The 9,212-nt window shown below is 36.1% G+C and overlaps 1 long non-coding RNA gene and 1 pseudogene across 2 annotated transcripts; both read left to right on the forward strand.

Annotated features, from left to right (window-relative positions):
- Positions 1 to 299: 299 nt before the first annotated feature.
- LOC114299273 (phosphoenolpyruvate/phosphate translocator 2, chloroplastic-like) lies at positions 300 to 2,663 on the forward strand (annotated as a pseudogene). The gene is made up of 6 exons (XR_014328690.1): positions 300 to 1,268; positions 1,378 to 1,462; positions 1,663 to 1,782; positions 1,904 to 1,975; positions 2,363 to 2,492; positions 2,581 to 2,663. The product of XR_014328690.1 is annotated as a phosphoenolpyruvate/phosphate translocator 2, chloroplastic-like (transcript).
- A 2,085-nt stretch (positions 2,664 to 4,748) lies between these two features.
- Positions 4,749 to 5,712, forward strand: LOC114264000 (uncharacterized). The gene is made up of 2 exons (XR_014328691.1): positions 4,749 to 5,228; positions 5,318 to 5,712. It is a non-coding gene; the product is annotated as an uncharacterized LOC114264000 (long non-coding RNA).
- Positions 5,713 to 9,212: the final 3,500 nt, after the last annotated feature.

The following is a 9,212-nucleotide window of genomic DNA, read 5'->3' on the forward strand; positions in this document are numbered from 1 at the left end:
ATCGTTGATTTGAAGATAAATCAGTGAACCTCTGATATTCTTTTAATTTGTAAATGTTAAAAGATAAATCAGCATTAGGGGATGTAATCGCCATGTAAATATTTTGTAAAAATTCCCATCTCACATATTTTTAGTTTCTGGTTTGCCTACTTTTTATTTACAATGTGATGCAGCACAGTTGGCAACTAGCACAAATTAATTAGTTATTTAGGAATTATTTCTGTCCTAGGGCAATTCATCATTACATTTACTGGAACTGTAGGCCGAGAATGGTTTTACAGAGCAATTAGTAACACTATTAAACTCTGTAGGGTAGAATGATGGTGAAGGATGGATGGGGGTTGGGTGTTTTGGTTCACTTTCTTCTTATTTTTATGTTAAAATCCTTTGGATTTTTATTTCTCTTCTTTTTTTTTTTTTCCTCTGATCTGACTGAGAAAACCTTCAAGACCATGTAAACTGGATTAGATTCTTTTGGACTATGTGGTTGGCAACAAAGAAAAGCGTGGGGCTCGCGAAGCATTCATTGACTGTGACTGGATCAGTGCTTTCTGCTTACTCTTCTGCCCAGCATGTTCGCAGCCGTCATGAGGCATGATAAATTTTCAGATTGATTGAATTGCTGCTGTAGAAACTAGTCCGTGTAGAAATTTAATGGAAAAAAAAAAAAACCAGTTTGTAGTCTTGTGTAGAAATGTTTGAAGTACGTATGTTGCACTGCTACCTTATTGAGATGTTTTCCAGGATACTCCAATCTTTATTTATTTGGTGCTAATCAAAGATATAACGTAGCTAGCTTAGAGAAGTTAGGGCGAGTCGCCTATTTGTCGATTCCATTAGGGGCATGGGCATTATAGAAGCAAAATTTGATTATTTATTTATTTATGTTTCTTTTTACTTTGTTCGTATGCTTGCTTGGCGGTTTCCTCGTGTATTTTATAATCCTATATATCTAATATGAAATTGGAAAAGAAAATTACTAGTTTTTATGCCAGTTTACCATTTCCTTGAGTTCTACTCTCCAGCTGATTCTGGTTTTTTTGTTAATCAATTCTTTTAGACTAAGAATTGTTTTGTGGAAGATATTAGTTTACAAATTGTAGGAAGATATTGATAATTCACCTCGTTGTTTACCATCATCAAAGCTGGGTAACTTTTTCTTTGATCATCATGTGCATACAGAGGCCCACTCTTTGGGTAGTTTCTTCCCTTGTACCAATTGTAGGGGGAGTGGCATTGGCATCATTCACCGAGGCATCTTTCAATTGGTATGACACTAACTGAAAATTCTCTTAAACAAAGAAATTAACAAATCAAAACCCTTGAAATTTTGAAGTTTGGTTCTCACATGTGATGCTTTCTTTTGTTTTGAGACAGGATAGGTTTCAGTGGTGCAATGGCTTCCAATTTGACCAACCAATCACGCAATGTACTTAGCAAAAAGTTCATGGTCAATAAAGAGGTAAAAATTCATAACTTAGATACAAGTTCTAATTTTCCATGCTGTCTAATCATCAAAGTTCCACAAAGACCTTTCTTTGCTTGCACATTTGGAAAATGACAGTTCATTTTCTTGATTCATGCAAACTTGTCACAACATTGTTGTTGTTGTTGTTGTTTTTTTTTTCCTCTTAATTTTAACCAACAATCTACCATAAACAGGAAGCTTTGGACAACATCAATCTCTTCTCAATCATAACAATTATCTCTTTTGTACTGCTGGCCCCTATTGCTATTCTCATGGAAGGCGTGAAGTTTAGTCCATCATACGTGCAGTTCGCTGTAAGTGATATGTGTCTAACAAGATGGATTGCCTTAATTTGTTATACATAGTGTTTATAGATCAGTTTTTGTATCCCAACATGATACACATTTCTATGTACCTGGTTTCAGGCAAGTCAAGGGTTGAATGTTAGAGAGTTGTGTGTGTGTGAGAGCTCTCCTGGCTAGTTTTTGCTTCCATACTTACGAACAGGTGAGGTTTCTCATATCTTGTGTTTTCATGGCCTAGAACATTACAAATCACTGTATTTGTTACATGAAACACCACAATATTTTGAAATTAATTAAAGATCAAGCACAATAAACTGTTGCTATAGTGCCAAAAATTTTGGTTAAACTTCAGTTTCACCAATGATTTTCAGTGCTAACACTCATTTTATGATAATCACTCCCCTTGATTAGTCAATAAAATGCATCATTATCTCTTTCTTCAAATTTTTTTATTTTTGGGGACTATGTTTTACAGAATGGGTCCATTCTGTCATGAAAACAATAATCAGAACTGAAAAAAAAAAACTATATTTGATCAATTTTACTTAAAAATATCATGTAACTTATCATTTCAAATTCTGACTGTCAGGTTTCTTATATGATATTACAAATGGTGTCACCGGTAACCCATGCAGTGGGAAATTGTGTGAAGTGAGTTGTGGTCATTGTGTCCTCTGTTATTTTCTTCCAGACACCCGTTTCGCCTATTAACGGTCTCAGTAAACCCTCTATAACTAACATGTTACTGGTAAAAGATGCCTCTCTTCACACTTGCTTGGTTAATGCTTGGTCTGTAAACTGGGTGAGTTTTAATTGCAAGAACTGCTGTGGCGCTTGCTGGTGTCTTCTTGTATTCAAGAGCGAAGTGCATAAAACCAAAGGTTACATGACTATCATATAATGAGTCATTCATTACATGAGATAAGTCAAATTCATATTTATATTTATATTTCCTGTTTGTTGTTTGTGTTTGTGTAGGTAATTACGAAGGAAACACCTAACCTCCTTAGCAGAAACACACCTATTGATGAGTTTCCAGCAGCTTTGCAAGGTTTCTATTGGCGCTCACCAGAAAACAATCTTTTAATCATATTTTGGAGCAGTGGGGCAGGTCTTTTAATCTTTTAATCATATGTTTGATATTGTGTTTAACAGTTATTACAACCCTTGGTTCCTCCTGTAGGACTTTACGATACTGTATTTGATGTTGACAATGATAAAGAGAGAGCAGAAGCTCAAGGTCTTGAACCAAATGGGTTCAGCTTTGATGGAGCTGATGCAGCCGGTGTTGATTACGCTATTAATCGGTGAGTGGACTTTTATCTGTCACTCAAATTACAGAAATGTTCTTTTCTTCTTGTTTTGACAATTTCAGTATTTTAGTTTTTATTGGGAAATTTGCTCATTCAATTTTTTTTTTTTTTTTAAACCCAACAAGTCAAGAACTTTGGGTATGAGTAATGAACATAAAAACATCATGTAAGATGATCCTATGGTTGAGCCACTAACACGAGCAAATAATATTACACTTCTTCTATCAGTCCCTACCTCTCATGAGGGAAATTATTCAGCTTCTCTTATTTTCTTTTCTACGCCCTTGAATTGTCAGAGCAGAAATTGAAGGACTGAGGAGAGTTATATAGATAAATAACAAAATTATCTCTTCACTTCAGCTTCATTATACAATACAATATGCTCGACCTATGTTACCTGGAACACAATCATTTCTGTTATATAGATAAGTTGCACTGTTGCTTATGTTTTTTGCATTGGGTGGGATCAATTTTGGGATGGAAATACGTAAGAGCATGAGGCAGAGTTCTTGAGATTATGGTTTACACGTGTTTAGTTGACTGTGGTGCTTAATTAATTTAGGTTTTTATTTTCAGGAGACTGCCCATGAAAAGAGCCAAAAGTACAAGGAACGAAAATCTGTCCTTGGGTGGTTAGTAGATAATTGTTTTGATGAGTCGAAGAAAGAGATATTTGCTATGAAACCAACCTTGGAATAAAAACATAAAATAAAAAAGAAAAATAAGTCAAGGAAATTAGGAAAGCGTATTTTGACAACACAACTTAAAGTATGAAATAGTGTTTTCAAAATATAGTTTTGAAGAATTTTACAATAAGTTAATTGAGTTTTACAGGTAGGTATGAAATTACATTTATGGTTTTATGATAGTTGTTAACTTCTATTGAGCTATGAAATTACTTTCCAATTCCAATTCCAGTATGGTATTCTAGCGGCTTTAACTTTACAGCTTAATTCCGACGAACGGTCTCCAGCAAGAAAAGGTTAGTTCTATTTTTCACTTCACAGCTTTACTTGCTTAAAATCGGTTGTTTTTGCGTCCTTGAAATGTCTCTTGCTCTTTGCACTTGTTTGTGGTTTGTTTACTGAAATCGAAACTGCGAATTTTTGTATTTAGTTGTTAAAATTTCAGCTTAATTTGTTGGGATCTGGTATAGATACTATTGTCGTACTCAAGATACCGTAATGGCGGCTTTGATAATTCTAGCTTGAAATTAGGCTTTGAGTATGTAGAAAAACCGGTATGATGGAGTACCGGTAAAGCGATATTACCTTGTTTACAACTCTTTTCAAATTTTTTATTTTTTGTTTGTTTGTTTGTTTGTTTGTTTTTGGAGCTTTATTTGTTTAACATTTATTATTCAGTACTTCTGCTTTTAATATTTAATGGCTCAATGCACTATTGATTGTGATACCAATATAGATTTCATATTAGATCCTTGTTCTGTATAAGATTGGAGAGAAGTGAAGATATAATAGATTTTAAACATGATATAATTGTTGTTCTGGTCTCAGGCTCTTAAGGGTGAAAAGAGATAAATTAATACTGAGCGAAGTCTATAAATTGAATAGAATGTTTTGTGGGACGTAATAGATACTAATATAAGTTGCAACATGAAAAGAGATGAAATAAAGTACGTTTAGAACCTGTACGTAACACATTTGTTATAATTTCTTCTAAAAAGCTCTTCCATGCCTTTGCTTTATGGAGAAATCTACACAACTTTGATATTGTGCATTAGAGTAGATTTTTTGTTATGCCATGTTTCATTTCAGATTGGCTTGTGTTATTCTTTGCCTGACTAGAACTGAAGGCTTCTACGTTATTCTACATGGACTAAATTCTTAAAAGAAGCTATTATTTATCCAGCCCAATAATATTAATAATTTCTTTAATTGAACTATTTATTCTAATAATATTTAATAATTTCCATAACTTATACTAATGTGAACCCAGCTCAATATTCAACAAGAACCATCTAGAATTAATTCCTACAGAAGAGAAGGGTACAATGAGACCGAGACAGTGCAACTTCTGAGCCAAACCCACATTCAATCTCCGAGTTCACTAAGACCCGGGCAATTCGTCAATGAGAGTGAAAACTCAATGCTTCACATGTTTTCACCCTCATCAAACTATCAAGTCTGTATTGAAACCCATTTCATGAGTTGGGTATAACTGGGTTAATTAATTAGACCGGCTAATAAATTGTTTTAATCGTGTGGTTGTAGGTTCAGTATCTTAGCAGCAGCAGCAGCAGCAATGTAGGTCAAATTGGAGCCACCACCGAAGGCAATCACCTCTCCCCGTCAATGAGCAACAATCAGCAAAGGCCGTTCATCAATCCTCCGCAACTGTTTGCAACTGCTGCAGCATCATCAGGATTCCCACAGCAGATAACTACCCGACCCCAAAATTGGCTACACCAGAAAAATTGATTTTACTCTCTGATGAGACCCTCTTGACCCAACTTTTTGTTTTTTGTTTTTTAAATCTTTATGTAACAAGGCCTTTGGAGTTTGTAAGCATGTAAAGATTAATGCTTTGAGCTTATATTTCTTCATTTGTGTGTTTCTAAAACCGTACATATGCATTATTATTTAGGCTGCCTTCTTATTTATTATTACATCAATAGGTCCTTGTTCATATTAAATTTAAAATTTAAGAAAATTAAAAAAAAGGGGATATCACGGCGTTTCTGAAAACGCCACCTAAAACTCTAAAAGCTAACAGTAAGTTTTTTAAAAAGATATGGCGGCGTTTTAAAAACGTCGTTAAAATGATAGTGACGTCATATTACCTTTGGTGGGATATTTGGCGGCGTTTTTAAAAACGCCGGCTATAGTCATATAACGACGTTTTTTAAACGTCATAAAGCTATAGCGACGGCCGCAGCATCGGCGCTTGACATTAAACGTCACAAAAAGAATTAACGACGTTTGTTGTACCTATAGCGGCGTTTTTTAAACGCCGCTAAAAGCAGATTTTCCAGCAGTGAATAGAGTCCGTATACTATCCAAGGTGCTCTTCTTATTGTGGATTATTGGCGACTCAACTTAATCTTGAACCATATGAAGGTGTCATGTTTTGCGGTTTGGGTTCAGTTTCATGGACTACCACTAAAATGTTTCACGGTGGAGGCTGGGCTTCAATTGGGATGAGCATTGGGTGAAGCTGTTAGGGTGGATTATGATAAAACGTCACCGCGTAACATCCGTTGTCTCAGAATTCGTGTTTGGATTCCTACCGAAGCTCCTATCATTAGTGTTCTTTTCTAAGATGCCAGGATGGGCAAGACCACTGGATTGAATGTCAATATGAGAGGATCTTTAGGATTTGTCGAAATTGTGGTAAGATGATCATATAAGTAACCAATGTGGCACACTAGTGGAACTTGCACGCGAAGAGATTGATCAATATCTTGATGAGATTAGTATGTAGTTAGGAACTATTATTCTCATGCAAGAAGGTCAACCTTTGTATACGTCCAGAGCACGAGAGTTTGCTCACTATGAAGATAGAAGAACCTCAACCTTGGTTAGTCGACAGGATGCACCTTCTGCGGTTCCAATGAAGGCTACTATGGATGATGTTGGTGTTGAGGAAATGGTTATAATTCTATTGGGTATTTGATGAAAATATAAATCTCTTTTATTTTGTTCAAATGATTCACATATAAACAGCTCAAGATATTATATAGTGCAAGTACTCCAACTAACTCAGTTAACAAACAGTTCTAACTACCTAACAAACATTACAACTGTATCTATATCTGTTACAAATATTATATGGAGAACATTTAGTGAAACATGGCTGTGACAGATGGGATATCAATGCGGACTTCTTCTCTAGCTATGACTGCAGCTTTGGTTCTTCCTCTAACTGTGATTGTGGCAACTGAGTATGAATCTTAGCAGTCCCCTGCAAGCTAATGGGGCAAGGCTGCACAAGAAGCTTGTTTTTCAAATAAAGAAAACAAGAGGTAGACAGAGGTTTGGTGAAGATGTCAGCCACCTGGTCTGTGGTAGGAACATATTTCAAATCAATCAGTTTGGCAACAACTTTATCCCGAATAAAATGACAATCGATTTCAATATGTTTAGAATAAGAGTGGAAAACTGGATTAGAAGCCAATGCCATAGCAGAGAGGTTATCACACCAGAGCTCATGAATAGAAGATGAGGAAATATGCATATCTGTCAGTAACTACTGCAACCAAGTTAATTCAGCAATGGCATTAGCCAAGGCCCTATACTCAGCCTCAGTAGATGATCGAGAAACAATGGACAGTTTCTTAGTACTCTAAGAAATCAGATTAGGACCCAAATATACACAGTAACCTGAAGTGGATTTTCGATCAACACTATCTCTAGCCCAGTTTGAATCAGAAAAAGCATGAAGAGATAAGAGACCAGAAGTAAATTGCAGACCATGGTGAAGAGTACCTTTCACATATCTCAACAATCATTTGATAGCTTGAAAATCAGCATTAGTAGGAAGATGCATATGCTGGCATGTCTGGTTAACAGCTAAGGCTAAATTAGGCCTGGTAATGGTGAGATATTGCAAGCCACCAACATAATCCTATATAGAGAAGGATTAGAAAATGAAAGACCATCTGAAGAAGAAGAAGGAGAAGAAGCTTTGACAGCTAAAGAAGTAGAGCAGGGTTTACAATCAGTGAAACCAGCTTTGTGAAGAAGCTCAGTTGCATACTTAGCTTGAGATAAGAAGTAACCATGAGATAAGGCTTGAACTAAGATGCCCAAGAAATAGGACACAGTACCCAATTCCTTCACGGAGAACACAATATGCATATGTTGAATAAATTGTGTAAGAAGAGAAGAATCACTACCAGTTATTATCTTGAGCCAACTTATGCATAGATAATAGATTTGATGAAATTTGTGGCACGTGAAGAATATCTTGAAGGTGAAAAGAAGATTGTGGAGTTAGTAAAATACCCTTACCAACATGGTGAATAGGTAAAGTCTGGCCATTGCCAACTGTACCCTGATCAGTCCCATGTTAGGGCTGATAGAGATGGAAATTGCTGAGATCATTTGTAATGTGACTAGTTGCAGCAGAATCCACAAACCATGGGGTGGAAGAACCAGATGAAGAAAATTCTGGACCAGATGAAGAAGGTGAAGATTGAACTGTAGAATAAGCTGTGGATTTGGATATGCCAGATGAGGTGAAAGAGTTGGTGGATGAATAATTGGGATTCATTCTGAACCAACAGTCAAAAGCAATATGATTGTGACCTCCACAGATTTGACAAGAAGTAGAAGATCCTTGATTGAACTGTCTATAGCCTTGAGTGAACTGTCCATGACCTTGAGTGAACTGTCCATGGCCTTGTCTGTCTCTTGCACCTCTCATAGAGAACCTATTGCTACTGTATCTGCCTCCTCTGCCCTGATAAGAACTACGGCCCCTATAATTTGAGCCTCTAGATCTTGAAGACTTAGACTTAGTATTTTGAGTTGCAGAATAGGCAATAGTTGAGTCAGTGTTGAGAGCAGATTTGGTCTTATTCTCCATGTGAATAGACTCTGAACAGTGAAGAGAACTCAACTCTTCCATAGTGATTTGTTTAGCTCTAGCACGAATTGTTGTTTTGAAAGCATCATACTCGTTTGGTAAACCATTTAAGGTTAGAAGAACCAGATCTTCATCATCAAGAATGGAAGAAGCAAGACTGAGTTGATTAATCGATACTCTTCCATTGATAAACCTCTTTTGGACACAGACTGCAACTTGTTCTTTAACTGATGGATATGAGATCGAGATAAAAATGTATATCTCTTCTCCAAGGCAGCCCAAACCTGCGAACAATGTGGAAGATGAAGAACAGATGCAAACACAGGTGGAGAAAGAGTAACACTGAGAAAACTAAGCAGATAAGCATCGATAATCTTCCAATTTTCAAACTCAGGATTTGGAATAGATTTTCCTAAAGAATCCAGCACTTCTGGATCTAGTGATGCAATTGATCCAGTAACAAACCCTAAGAAATTAGTAGCACGAAGAACATTTTGGATTTGATTTTTCCAGATCAGAAAGTTAGTAGAATCTAACTTGATTGTGATGAGAGTATTAAAATTTGACAGAAGAAGACTC

This window comes from Camellia sinensis, chromosome 5, assembly GCF_055761805.1.
Source record: "Camellia sinensis isolate YWXY chromosome 5, ASM5576180v1, whole genome shotgun sequence".
In the NCBI taxonomy this organism is placed as follows: Eukaryota; Viridiplantae; Streptophyta; class Magnoliopsida; order Ericales; family Theaceae; genus Camellia; species Camellia sinensis.